Source organism: Choloepus didactylus, chromosome 13 (genome assembly GCF_015220235.1).
Source record: "Choloepus didactylus isolate mChoDid1 chromosome 13, mChoDid1.pri, whole genome shotgun sequence".
Classification (NCBI taxonomy): Eukaryota; Metazoa; Chordata; class Mammalia; order Pilosa; family Megalonychidae; genus Choloepus; species Choloepus didactylus.
Genome location: NC_051319.1, coordinates 55,402,685 through 55,418,260, shown reverse-complemented (window position 1 = coordinate 55,418,260; position 15,576 = coordinate 55,402,685). Strand labels below are relative to the sequence as shown.

Here is a 15,576-nt window from a genome sequence, read left to right as displayed (position 1 = left end):
GAATGGAATATTGTCTGTAAACTGCTGTATCAGATAATATTTGAGAGACAGTTTAGTAAGGAGGAGCTCTAAAGTCAGATGACTTATTTAAATCCCAAATCTGCCAGTTAAACAATGTGATTTTAGAGTCCAATTTCCTTATTGGTAAAATGAGGGAAATAATAAAGCCTAGATTACAGGGTTATTTTGAGGATAAAATGAGATAATACGTATAAAGCACTTCACATGGTGCTTGAAATACAGTAAATTCCTAATTATAGTTTCTGTCATACTGTCATAACCATTATTATAAAAGTATTGTCATCAAAGCCTCTTTTTTACAATAGAGATCTTGTGTAGTTTAAACTTAGGGGAGATGATGGCAGGAGTGTAGTTTTTTAATCTCCCCATATTTGAATACAGAACAACTAGGAGAGCCAAACCAACACCCCGCAGATCATATCTACAAAACTAGATGACAAGGTATCCTCATGAACAAGAAGATGGGGACAAACCATTTACTGACCCACATAGTCTCAGCATCTGTGAGTGGAGGGAAGGAAGCTGGTTTCTTACAACCTTGAGAATAGGAGAACTATAAATTTGCCCAGTTTCTCACTAGAAAGTGCAGGGGGCCAATCTGAGAATAGAAGTAACTGGGAGGGGTTCTGTAGAATCCCAATTGCAGTTGTGTGTTACAAGATCTGATGATTATGCTAGAACAGTCTGAGCCCTGTACTGCACCTCTTGAAACTAAGTACTGACCCAGCACTGAGGAGAAACTGCTGCACCTCATAGCACAGCAACAACTTTGATGGAATTACGTTAAGATCGAAGGAGAAATAAGTACACTGTGTTAGGAAACTTTAATATATTTCTATTAATTCAAGATAAAGTACAAAAATTAAGTAAGTATATAGAGCACCTAAACAATATAACTTAAAAGGTAGAATATATATATAACTGAATCCCAATAAAATGTTCATTTGAAGTACATAGAATATTTAAGAAAACTGTCCGTATCTTAAGCCCCAAAGAAAATTACAGTGAATCCTAAAAAATAGAAATGATACAACATTCTTGGTTAATAGAGAATGATATTAAACTACAAATTAAAAACAATTATTTAAAAAGCCTTTACTTTGAAAATCTTAAAATACACTATTAAGCCACTTGACAAAGATGGGAAGAACAAAATGAAATTGTAGAATTTTTTGAAAAAAAAATTGAAAGCATGACACAAGAATCTTCATGATACTGTTAAAGCAGTTATCACAGGAAATTTTATAGTATTAAGTACTGTCAATAGAAATGGGAAAAGATGAAATTTAAACAAACAACTCTTAAAAATTTAGAGGGGGATAAAAGCAGAAAAAAGGAATTCATAATAATAAAAGCAGGAAGTACTAGAAAACCAAAACAGACCAATAAATAACTCTAAAAGCTAGTTCTTGAGGGGGATGGGGGGTGGGGGGGTGGCGCAGGCTCAATAAAATAGACAAATCACCAGTTAACATAGTCAAGAAAAAGAAAGGGAGAAAGCACAAATGCACAAAAATTAAAATGAAAAGGGGGAAATAATCATAAAACGGCATTTTTTGAATGATAAAAACTTCAATTTTATATATAAAATTTGAAAATGAGAAAATAATTGATTCTAGAAAAGTACAACTTGCCAGATGTACCCTAGTAGATACAGAAAGTGAAACCAATTTTCATAGAAGAAATGAAAGTTAATGAGCCCCTTACAAAAACAAAAAGAAACAGCATCGGGCTCAGATTGTTTCATAGCAGATTTCTACCAAACGTTTAAAGATTAAATAATCCCAGTGTTGCTTTAACAATTCCAGAGGTTAGGAAAAGAATCTTGAACTTCGAAGTGCCAAAATAGAAATCCTACAAATTAGTTTTGTAAAGTGCATATAATAGCACTAATACCAAAACCTAAGTTGTACCAAAAAGAAAAGTATAGACCAATCTAAACTAAGAATATCAACACAAAAATCTTATGAGCAAAACTTCCACAGCACTTTCAAAAGGTAGTAAATCATGACTAAGTTGGGTTTATTGTAGGAATGCAAGAATAATTCAATACTGGACAATCCATTAATATCCATCTTATTAAAATAGTAAGAAGAAAAGTCATATGCTTATCTCCTTCTTACCAGAAAAGGCATTAGACAAAATTGATCACTTATCCATGTTTAAAACAATAAACAGAACTCAATAAAAACTTTCACATTGTGCTCAGTCCCCAAACCAGCATCTTACTTAATGTTGACATAAAAGGCTGTCCAACTAAAATCAGGAACAAAACATGCGTCCACTCTCCTCTACTATTTAGCAGGTTTTAGGTGATGTAGTTAGACAAAAAGAAAACAGATGTGAATTGAAAAGGAAGAGATAAAACTCTTTGCAGAAATGATTATATCTGGAAAACCAAAAGAATTTGTTGAAAAAATACAATAAACTAAAAAGGAAGTTTAGTAAAGTAGCAGATTACATACAATTAAAATACAAATATCAATACCTTTACCAGACTCAAAAGAGTACACACTATGATTCTACTTATATAAAGTTCAAAACAGGCAGAATATACCTATGGTATCAGAAACCAGCACCCCCTTTCAGTCACCAACCCATCACAAAGGTAAGCACCATCATGACTTATATCTTCATCAGTTTTGTCTGTTTTTGACTGATTCCTTTAGCTCCACGGGGTTTGGAAGGGGTCCAAGAGGGCTCCTGTGGTGCTGGTAATGTTTTGTTTCAGGGTCTAGGTGCTGGTTGCATAGGTGCATTCATTTTGTGATTATTTACTAAGCTGTATGCTTAGAATTTGTGCACTTTTATATGTATAATTATAGTTAATAAAAATGTTTACTACAGAGAATAAATGATGTGATATATATACATACAGACCCCCTTTATGATTACCAAAAAGAGAAAGAAAATTAAAAATTTATGTATAAACTGTCCAAATGTCCAAAACCTATATGAAGAAAACATAAATAAAAAAACTGAAAGACAAAAAAGTAAACTTGAACAAATGAAAAGTTACACTAAATTCTTAGTTAGCAAGGGTCAACATCAAAATGTGTTTTTCTTCTTAGGTTAATTTATAAATTTAATGCCATCCCAATAAAAATATCATGTTTGCTTTTACTTGAGAGAACATACAAGAATAGGCATGAAAACTGAAAAAGAAGAATAATGAGAAGACACTAGCCCTACCAGACATTAAAACATACTCTAAATCTTCCATAATTAAAACAGTTTGATATTGACCCATGAATAGACAGGCAGTTCAATGGTACAGAAGAGAAATTCTGAAAATAGATCCAATGGCATATTAGTATATGATAAAGATAGCACTTCAAATCATTGAGAAGGTGAACTTCTAAAGTCGGGTTGGGTTGACTAGTGCTTGAATATTCAGATATTTACATATATTTCCTTAAAGAATACATAGCTGCTTTACTTTGAACTTTTTTTTCCAATAGACATGTATTATTTTTATAATTTAAAAAAGAGGAAAAGTGAGAGTCCTCTCCCCACATCCACCCTCAACTTACACTTCCTAGAGATAACCACCACTGTGATATAAATCCTTCAGACCTTTATTCTCTCTCTCTGTAAATATTCTATACATATATTATAATAATTGAGCTATATAGTCTTTAAATATCTGCATATTTAAGCACTAGTCATCCTAATTCCACAATCACAAAAATAGACACACATTGATATGAGGTCATACCATATGTTCTGTACTATAACTTTCCTATTCAACAAAATAGTTTGAGCACCTTTCAATATCCATACTTAAGTTTTAACAGTTGCATAGTATTGAATTGCATAAATGTATCATAATCAGTACCTTATTTTCACAATTACAGAAATATTGCTGTTAAGATCCTTTAAAATGTTATTTGTGTGTGTCTGTGAGCTAAATTTATAGAAATGGAATTGATGGGCCAGAGAGTGCACATTTTAAATTCTGATAGCTTTTGTAAAACTACTTTTTAAAAAAAAGATGAACTTGTATATTCTTGTACATTGGCACTGAGATTTTAAATATCCCAAAAATAGTCTTCTGATAATAAAAACACTATATTTGTAACTCAGAATTGTGGCCTTGGAAAAGACCCTGGTAGCTTAGCTCCTCACCCTCATTTTACAGGTAATAAATCTGAGTCCCAAAGATAAAGTAACTCATGCAAGATTTAAAACTATAATTGGTAACAATGCTGAAATTTAGAGTATATGTTTGCTGTTTACAGGACAGCAGTCTTTTTATGCCGCAGTGTTTCTCTGACTGAGGTGTTAATCCTCTTGCCACTTGTCACATTTTTTCCATATGTTTAGTTCTAATAACTTTTCGTTAAGGTTCTTATTAAGGTTTAAACTAAATTGTGGGCTGCCATTAAAAGTGTTATGTGAGATTTCCTGAGCTGATTGGTAATCCACTACAGTTATGTTGTTACCATTGGAGAAGCTGAGTGGTGGATTCACAGGACGTCGCTGTGGTATTTTTGCAACTTCTTGTGGGTCTATAATTATTTCAAAACAAGTTTTTGGTCTGCAGGAACATGAAAGGCACATATATTCAATGGAGAAACTAAAGTGAAAGTAAAGGAACTACATCGTGAGCTTAGGCTTAAAGTCAGTTTCCTTCTTATTTAATCCTAGATGGGCAAGGCAAAGAATTTGTTAAGAGCTTTATGAAGTCTCTAGGAGGTGAAGGAAAATCACTAAAAAAAATCAATTTGAAAAAGTGTACATGAGTAGCTTGCTAGAATGTTAATGGATTTTCATCCTGCCATTTGAATTTCAGCAATTGAGTACCATATTAGAATAATCACAGATGCCACAGTTCTCTGCTACCAAACATACTGTAGAAAATTTTTCAATGGCTAAATAATAGAAATATGCATATCAGACAGTTGTTCAGGCAATACCTTTTATTTTTATGACCTTCTATACTTATATTAATATTTCTTGTACTACAGGGCATATATGTTATTTCCAAAAATGTTGCGTGAACATCGTATTTATGTTTCTATAGGATTTCTGGAAAGAAATTTCCGGATTAAAAGATATATGCTTTAAAAATACTGATAGTTACTGTCAGTTGCCATCCAGAAACAGTGTAGCTATTCACAAACTCACAAGGTATTAGAGTACCTATTTCCCCATATCCTCTGCAACTCTGGATATTATCAATCTTAAGGTTTTTCCATTCTGGGTGGAAAAAACTGGCGTTCTCTTGTTGCCCCCCCCCCCCAAAAAAAATATGTAGAAAACAATTTTGGCTAAGTATTGGGGGAGTTTCATTATTTATATGTGCTGTAAGAATGAATGCTAATTGTATGCCTGTGAGAATGAAATCGGAATAAGGTCTCTATTACATAGGACCTAGAACAGTAGTTTTCAAAATGCCCTTGTAGATGAGGAGCATTGGCATCACCCGAGAACTTGTTAGAAATGCAAATTGTCTGTGCCCACTTTAGACCTACTGAATTAGAAACTCTGGGGATGGGGCCAGCACTCCAAGTGGTTCTGATGCATGCTCAAGTTGGAGAACTAACCATTGATTTGGGAAAAATCGGTGGGTATCAGGAGCAAGTGAGAAATCCATAATTATCTGCAAATTTATATTTTAAAAAGGTAAGGATTTTAGTCAACAGGAAGTTCAGTATGATTCAACAATGTGATCTTTACCTCCCCAACCCCAGAAAAACTTCATATGATCTTAGTCTGTAGTAGTGGGGTTGAAAATTTAATGAATGCTCAGATATGCAAAGAAAATATAACATTTATTTTCTTAAATGAATCGTCTTCATTTGCCCGTCTTACGATATCAAGGGGTGGGAGAGGTTGTTTGAAGTTGTCAACTAATATAACATCAGTGTCTTTTGATTTAAAGTCTTTTTTTTATCCCCTCCTTGCTGTCTGGATAAATGGACTCCTGTGGGTGTCAGGGAGCTTCTGTTTCAGGGTGCTGCTCTGGTTCCTGGACTGATGTGTGCAGCTGGTCTCATCTGGCCTTTTGAGGTGGGTTGCTAGCCATTTGCTTCTATCTGTGTGGTCCCAGTACTGTGGCCTTTTTGCTCCAATCCCAGGCCTCCTCTAATCTAACTGATCTTAATGACTCCTTGTCTGCACCTCCCCAACCCCACTCTGTGCACATGCCAGCACACATGTGCATACATACACCCCCCACACACACACACACACACAGCCCTCCAGCATGTGCAGAAACTCCTAGATCTTCTTTATACTGATCACATTGTCTCCATTTCATCTAGCTACCTCTTATCCCATTTTAGTGCACCCCTGAGACACCCCGAATGTGGAGATAAGCCAAAAGGTAGTTTCTCCTAGGATGGTGGCCTCTCCTAGGCTGGGCCTGGAGAAGCAGGTCACAGGGCCACTCCATATACCACATGCCTAAATATTTAAAAGTTATAAATCAAGCTAACACATTATAGTCTGTCCTAGGTTATCAACATATCTTTCTAATGCAAAATTGAGAAGTGTATAAAGCAGCAGGTCCTACCAAATAATTGTGAATAGCACTATCTTCTTTTCCTAGGGCTGCCGTAAAAAAGTACCAGAAACCAGAGGGCTTAAAACAACCAAAATTTATTATCTCACAGTTCTGGAGACTAGATGTCTGAAATCAAGGTGTCAGCAGGGCCATGTTCCCTCTGAAGTCTGTAGGGAAGAATCTGCCCATGCCTCTCCTGGTTTCTGGTGTTGGCTTGCTGGCAACCCATGGTGTTCTCTGTCTCAGTCATTGCATGGCGTTCTCCCCTCTGTCTGTGTCTAATTCTTCCCTTCTTAGAAGATACCAGTCATATTGGATCAGGGCCCACCCTAATCCAGTTTGGCATCATTTTAACTAATAACATCTTCAAAGACCCTAATTTCAAGTCACATTCAAGGACCAGGGATTAGGACTTAAATGTGTTTTGGGGGAACACAATTCAACCCATAACAAAGACAAATCCAAAAGTAACTATTTTCCACCCAAAGCCATGATTTGGTAGTGGCTACTACTGGGCAAAGGGAAAAGATTTCTCCCTGACTTGCTGACTCACCAAGGAAACAGGGCTCCCTCTAGTCATTGGGGATATACACAGGATAAACTACTTTCTCTTCTTGGAGTGGAGGTAGGGATGTGACTCTCTCACCCCCACTTGAGTCTTCTCCCTTTGTCCACCCCCACCATCCCTGAGCACAAGGTTTCTCTTTATTCCACAGTCCTGAAGTCAGTCAGGCAATCTGCTTGTGCTATACATCCAGCCTCCTATCTCCACCTACATCATCCTTCAAGTGCCTTAAAAGAACCTGAGGCTGGAAGGCCAGGTTCACATTTAGAAATCTTGACCTCCTCATAGTTCCAGCCTGCAGCCAGCCCTCTTCCCAGGTTTCTTCCCACATGAAGGGCACCTCCTGTGAGGGCACCCTAGCCCCTGTGTCCAAACTCCATATCAGCTCCACGAAACAGCTACTACTCCATCACCTTTCTTAGGGAACACACCCTGGCAGCATAGTCCAGAAAGGACCCAGGGAAAAAGCCTGGACAGGCAGGACAAGGTATTTCAGGATCCCTGGTACAGGAGACATGGTCTCAAAAGGGGAGCTCAGGCCCCACAGATTCCTCACTTTGTGGAGAAAGGCACCAGATTGGGGCTCTCTAAAGTGCAGGGGGGTCTTCTTGCCTGGATCTAAGGACAGTACTGGGCAGGCCACTGCCACTTTGGTCTTACTTTTCCTTCATGACTATCTGGATGTTTCTACTAGGCATCCACAATACCTTCTTTCCACGGCCCACCTCTGTAGTCCTTCCCACACTTCCCCAGGACTAGGTGTAACAGGATTTTGCTCCTTCATTTGTGGCAGGACTTCACTGTTTCATTTCCTGAGTTCTCTCTACCTCTAATTGACATGTTGATTGGATTTTAAGAAACTTAGAAAATCCTTTCTTAAATTACAAAGATTGGCTTTCATGATTCTTGTTTTTGCTGTAAAAGCAAAAGTTGCACATTTCTCCTCTAAACCTCTCAAGGTAAATGGGTTGCCTTTGGTGTAATAGGAAATGCAAAGGCAAAAAAGCACATTAAACATTTTTCAAACTTAGTGTCTCTCCCACATTACTTTGATGGAAGTAGCTAAAATGAGGACAGTAATTGGCACCATTATCACTCTACAAACTGTCAAGATACCACAATCAGTACAAGGTGCCACACATTATAAAGGCCAGAGGTAGGAAGATACGTATTCTAGGGAGCAAAGAGAAATGGACCATATTTGTCATATTCAAACATGTAAAGAAGGGCTGTTCTGTGGAAGAAGGTTTAGGCTCAGTGGCAGCTCCAGAATTTCTGTTTGGGAGGGTCTGAGGAGGTGCTGGCCATCAGTAAGAAGGTGAGGCCTAGAGGACATGCTTTGAGGTGATTTGCATGCCACTGCACTATATTTATTTATTGTATATTTATTTGAGGTGGCTTTAGAGATATCTGGTGATGATTATAGGTTAATGTTAATTGCACACCCCTACCTAGCCATACTTTGTCTCCACCAAGGTGGAGTTTTTTTCTCAAAACTTTTAGTATGCACAACAAATAATATTTGTTGGATAAAGGAAATTAATGAATGAGTTGATATTTGAAAAGTATAAAGAAAAGCTTTGCAACATCACAGCTGCCTGAGGCTGGAATGGGTGGCCTCAACAAATTCCCTGCTGCTAGGGGAGATGAAGCTTAGGCCGGAAAGCAGGAGTGGAGCACCAGGTCTGCAGGCTGGCAATCTGCAGGCTAGCCCCACTTTCTGGCAGCATTCAGTTTGGATAGTGCAATGTTAAACACATACACACATACACACACACACATTTTAGAGCATGAACCTATTTCTCTAAAATTAATCATTTTTATTGCCTGTTCTGTACAAACTGCACTTTCAGAGTAAACAAATTATCCTAGTTTCTCTTTTACAGAAAAATTCTCAGTTTATAAATGTAAGAGGAATTATGGGATTTGAAAAATAACTATTTTGCAAACACTGATAGATTCTAAGCAACAATCATCAGTGGATTCTTGTAACCATTAGGAAAAAGGTTGATGGGGAACTTTAAAATGGAAAGTTCCGCTGCTGCCACCTGAATCCACTGATCAATGTTGGCGTCTCTAAAAGTAGAACCATCTGGCATGATGTACTTCCTGATATAACATCAGGTACACAATAGAGTATAAAAAGTATTTTTTTTTTACCAATAAATTGACTCTGAATCCAATCAAGATCTAACTTCTGGATCTAATAGGTGAATTGGGAACAAGTAAAATGCACCATGAGGAAGCAATCAGAAATATCCAGAATGTAGGACTTCCTACAGGACAATCTTGTTTCTTCAACATGTCAATGGCATTAAAAAAAAAAAAAAAAAAAAAAAAAATGGAGATAAAGCAAACTGTTCTAGACTAAAAGAAACTTAAGTGACAACAATCAAATGCAATGGGTGGTGGACCTTGTCTGGGTTCTGATTTAAACAAACTAATTTGACATTTTTTAGATAATTAGGGAAATTTAAATATCAACTATATTACATGAGATTGTTAATTTTGTTGACTGTGCTAATGGTTTGTGTTATATAATAAAAGCCTTTCAGAGATATTCAGACTTTGCATTGACATGATTTTAGAGCTTAAAAAAGACTATACTGGGACTTCCACTTCCCACCAAAATGGAGTAACAGGGACTGGATTTACCCTACCACCTACAAACACTAAAAACCTGAACAAAATTTATGAACCAATGGTTATCAAGACATTGGATATTAGGCAATGAAGGACAGTGATTCTTGAGAGATAGGAAGCAAATGAGGTAACCCTTACAATTGCCCCAGCTTAATGCCTTGAGTTTCCAGGCTGCAATACAAGGAAAGAGAGACCCAGATGGAGAAGATAAAGTTGAGAGTTCTGGAAGACAAAGGTGGTTAGAGTTCACAAGGCAGAGTACCAGAGAGAGGAGAGCTACAAAGAGAATAAATCTTTTGAGTTTCTTTTTGAGTGTTGAGTGCATGTGTGTAGGAAACTACCCAAGGCCAGGGGGGAAAACATCCTAAAGGATTAAAGGGGATATTACCTGGAGCTTACCCAGTTCTGGAAATAGTACCTGTTCCAACCAGCCAGACAGGAAAAACTCAAAACTCACAGGACATTGAACAGAGTACTCTGAATGATCCTACCTCACTGGTGAAAATAATTACCCCCTGACTTAATGCTGCTCTAGTTCCAACTAACAAATAAAAAGAAGACCCCATAGGATCAAACTCTTTCCAAGTAACTTAACCACATCCAATAACAAAGCCCAAGAATATTTGTAGGAATACAAAAATATCCAAGATGTAACAGGTAAAATTCACAATGTCTAGCATCCAATCAAAAATTGTCAGGCCTACAAGACTTGGAAAATATGACCCAAAACAAAGAGAGGAAATGTCAATAGAATGTAATCCAGAAATAACACCGATGTTAGAATCTGAAGACAAGGACATCAAAAGAGCTATCTGCCTATACGCTTTATGTTCAAAAAGCTAGAGGAAAGATTGAACATATTAAGTAGAGATAATAGAAGATGTGAAAAAGACCCAAATCTAACTTCTAGAGTTGAAAACAACAATATATGAGATGAAAAATATACAGGATGGTCTTAACAGCAGATTAGACATTGCCAAAGAAAAGATTAGTGGACTTGAAGATACAACAGCAGAAACTATGCAAAATGAAACACAGGGAAAATTATTTGAAAAAATTGAAAGAACATCAGGGAGTTGTGACACAACTTCAAGCATCCTAACATACATGTAATTAGAGTCTCCAAAAACTGGGAGGAGGAACAGAAAAAAATACATGAAAAAGCTAGAAAAATATTTCAGCCAAATTTCATATTTATATATAAATTATTTATATATAAATTATATATATACACATACACACACACCCATAGATCCAGAAGCTCCACAAATCTCAAGCAAAAAAAAAGAAATTGCTCAAAGTCAGTAATAAAAAAATCTTAAAAACAGCCAGAGGAATAAAACATGTTACTTATAGAATAAAGATAAGAATGACAGCAAATTTCTCATCAGAAACAATGCAAGAGAGAAGACAGTGGTGCAACATTTTTTTTTAATTAAATTCAGTTTTATTGAAATACATTCACACACCATACAATCATCCATGGTATACAATCCACTGTCCACAGTATAACATAGTTATGCGTTCATCACCACAATATATCTCTGAACATTTTCCTTACATCAGAAAGAACCAGAGCAAGAATAAAAAATAAAAGTGAAAAAAGAACACCCAAATCATCCCCCATCCCACCCATTTGTCCTTTAGTTTTTATCCCCATTTTTCTACTCATCCATGCACTAGATAAAGGGGGTGTGATCCACAAGGTCTTCACAATCACACTGTCACCCCTTGTAATCTACATTATTATATAATTGTCTTCAGGAGTCCAGACTGCTGGGTTGGAGTTTGGTAGTTTCAGGTATTTACTTCTAGCTATTCCAATACATTAAAACCTAAGAGGTGTTATCTATATAGTGCATAAGAATATCCACCAGAGTGACCTGTCGACTCCATTTGAAATCTCTCAGCCACTGAAACTATTTCGTCTCATTTTGCATCCCCCTTTTGGTCAAGAAGATACTCAGTCCCACGATGCTGGGTCCACATTCATCCCTGGGAGTCATATTCTGCATTGCCAGGAAAATTTACACCCCTGGGAGTTGGGTCCCACATAGTGAGGAGGGCAGCGAGTTCACCTGTTGAGATGGCTCAGTTAGAGAGAGAGAGGGCCACATCTGAGCAACAAAGAGGTACTCAGGGGAAGACTCTTAGGCACCATTACATACAAGTTTAGACTCTCCTTTGTGGTAATGAGCTTCATAGGGGCAAGTCCCATGCTCGAGGGCTCAGCACATCAAACCGCCAGTCCCAGTGTTTGTGACAACATCAACACCAGTCCATGTGAGGATGTCCAACACATCCGCACCTTCCCCCAGATCCTTGGGGCTGGGGAGGGGGAGGCTGTAAATATATTTTTTATTATCTGCCCAAATTACTCTGGGATGTGTCACTATTTCACTCCAGCCTATACTAACCTACCGTATCTCACTTCCTATTCAAAGTTCCATGCAATTGTGGTGTTGGAACAAATCGACTGTAGAGTTGTACCGTTTAGAAAATTTAGATCCTGTAAGTGGTGCAACATTTTTAAAGTACAGAAAGAATAAAACTCTCAACCTAGAGTTCTATGCCCAGTGAAAATATCTTTTAAAAAAACTACAGCATTAGAAGAAAAAAGAGTTGAAAGTGTGACAAAATATTGTTAATAGTTGTATCTGGGGACTGGGTTGATGGGCAATGATGATACAATTCTCTCTGTTTGAAAACTTTGATAATGCCAAGTTTTAAAAAATATTAATTTGAGTGCTTTAGGCTGTTAAAGCTTTCTCCAGTCCCAGTTTCATCACTTCCCTCAGTTGTGATGCCAGGACTACCTCTCATTCTTCTGTAACCTGGCTGGCCCCTGAAAGCATTGAAGTTTGTAAAACAAAGTTTTGAAATGGTTATTCCCAAACATCAATCTACAGACTGAAAGGGAAGTTTCATTAGAATCATCAAGTGAATTTTTTAAAAATGTATAGAGTCAAAGATGGCAGCTGGGTTCAACTGAGTGTCGGCGGCCATGGACCTGAGTCCTGTTTCCTGGCAGGCGCCTTAGCCTCTTGGCAGGTCCCGCTGTGAGTGCCTATGGACGTGGAGCTGACCCTGCAGCCCCAACAATGCAACCAGGGGGTCTGTTCTCTGAGCCGCCCGCCGCCCTTCTATTGCTCGCCAAAAGGAGCCCACCTTGGCAGGAAGGCTTTTCTTTAAAACGCCATGTGTGTGGCCCTCCAATGTGGCCTGTGGACTCTCTCGGAGTGGAGTTTTTAAGTAGATGAGTAGATAGGATTCCAGAGAAAAACAGTTATGCTGAGCTACAGTCACTCTTCCTGTAAACCAGGAAATCGTGATCTAGCGATATATGCATTTTCTAGTAACCATCTTAAACAACAAGATCTAGTCGACTTAAGGAACTCCTGAAATTTCAAGATAATGAGCCTATAGACACCTTCGGCAGCTAGGATGTAAAAGCACTAGTGTCTGATTTCTGAGGGCATGCTGCTAGTGTTGCTTTGGTCGGCTGCCGGTGGTGTGGACTGAGGTAGTGCAGTTACAAGAGAGTGACAGGAAACGGTGGAACCTCTGGAGTATTACAGATTTTTGAAAGAGAACTGCCATCCTGATGGAAGAGAACTTGGTGAATTCAAAACCACCACTGTCAACATAGGTTCAATTAGTACTGCAAATGGTTCTGCTTTAGCGAACATGGGAAATACTACACTAATGTGGGATTAAAGTGGAATTTGCTGCGCCACCAAGAAATGCCCCTGTTAAAGGATATATTGTTCCCAGTGTGGATCTCTCACCCTTGAGTTCTTCGAGATTTTGATCTGGACCTCCTGGAGAAGAGGCCCAAGTAGCTAGCCAGTTCATTGCAGATGTCACTGAAAATTCACAGATAATTCAGAAAAAGGACTTATGCATTACTCAAGGAAAGCTTGCTTGCATTCTATACTGTGATCTCATTTGCCTCGACTATGATGGAAACATTTTGGATGCCTGTACCTTTGCTTTGTTAGCTGCTTTAAAGATGTACAGTTGCCTGAAGTAACTATAAATGAAGAAACTGCCTTAGCAGAAGTTAATTTAAAGAAGAAAAGTCATTTGAATATTAGAACTCATCCCTTTGCAACTTCCTTTGCCATATTTGATGACACTTATAGTTGAGCATCTGGCTCCTGGAAGCTTAAGAGTAGTAATGGACAAAGAGGGAAAGCTGTGATGTCTGCACAAACCAGGTGGAAGTGGGCTGACAGGAGCTAAACTTCAGGACTGTACAAGCTGAGCAGTTATAAGATACAGAGAAGTTTAAAAACTGATGGATGAAGTCCGAGTATGAAACCCAAATAAACCACCACCACATTTTCAAAACAGATTTGTAAAAATTGTACTTGTGGAGGTAAGGAAAGATGGTGGCATAGGGACACAGTGTAATTTAGTTGGTCCCCTCGAGCAACTAGTAAATAGCCAGAACAACTAGAAAATAGTCTGGAACAACTGATGGGGGACATCTGTGACCAGAAAGCATTGTACGCCAGTGAGGAATGAGTGGAATGACTGAGATCTCAGCATAAGCAATAAAGCTCCCCAAACTGTGGAGCTGGTTCCCCTCCCCCACTGGCATTGCAGGCTGAGTTGCAAAACTTCATTGTGGGAAAAAGAAGCAGTCCCTGCCAGGAGCAAGGGAATGTAGCTCAACCAAGCTCCAATTGTGGTTGTAATTAACAAATCTGGACTACTGAATACATGCTATGAACACAGATAAACCCAGAGCAAGCAGGAAAGGTTTATCCTGGCAGAGAAGAGGCAGGGCTGATGAAAAAAAAAATACATAAATAAATAAAAACAGAGGCTTTTGGAGTCTGCTGGCTCAGAATACAGGAAAAGGGCTGCCCAAGAAAAGGGGCATATAGAAATGGGTACCAACACTGGTTCTTACCTGGTGAACTGGAAGGCTGGGGACTGGCTCTAAAAAGGGAACTTCCTGCTTTTTCCCCCTTTTTTTTCCTCACATTCTAAGTAGCTCATTAGAGAAAGCTGTAGGCATTTTCAATTGTCAGCACTGACCAAGGCAAGGGTGGAGTTAAGATAGTCACAGAGACAAAGGAAAAACTCAAGTGTGGAAGAAAATTCCCTAAAGGGCTTATCTTCCCTAAGAAAAGAGGGGTCAGGGCCCAGCTCAGGTGGCAGCCCTTCCACAGAGAACTCAGACCCCAGAGCCTGGGGTGGGGGTGGGGGTGGGGGAGGGTGAGGGTGGGGGTGAACAGAAACAGCTTAAGTTTGGCTTCTGACACCCTCAGTTCTTGGCCAGGACAGGGTCCACTGAGAATTAAATACACTGCACCTCTTTATGCCAGTGAGGAGCTGTGGGCTGACAAGTGCCACCTGCTGGGAAGGATAGGAAAAACACAGAGTCTACAGGCCTCACAGGAAAGTCTGACAATATTCTGGGTCTCACCATCAGGGAAACCTGATACTGAATAGAGTCTCCTTCTGACACCTGGGCCATTCTGGTCTGGGAAAATCTGATTGGGGTAATCAAGGAAACCAGATGCCAAGCAACAAAAAATTACAAATCACACTAGGAAAAACAAATATATGGCCCAGTCAAAGGAAGAAACTTACACTTTAAATGAGGTACAGGAATTGAAACAACTAATTTGTTAATCAAACAAATCTCCTAAATCAATGCAAAAATCAAATCAATGAGTTGAGGGAAGGTATGGCAAAAGAGATGAAGGATATAAAGAAGACACTGGGCAAACATAAGGAAGAACTCAAAAGTATGAAAAAAAATTGACAGAACTTATGGGAATGAAAGGCACAATACAAGAGATGAAAAACACAATAGAGA

The 15,576-nt window shown here is 38.4% G+C and overlaps 1 pseudogene; it reads left to right on the top strand.

Moving 5' to 3' along the window:
• The first annotated feature begins 5,517 nt into the window (after nucleotides 1-5,517).
• LOC119507703 lies at nucleotides 5,518-14,034 on the top strand (annotated as a pseudogene).
• Nucleotides 14,035-15,576: the final 1,542 nt, after the last annotated feature.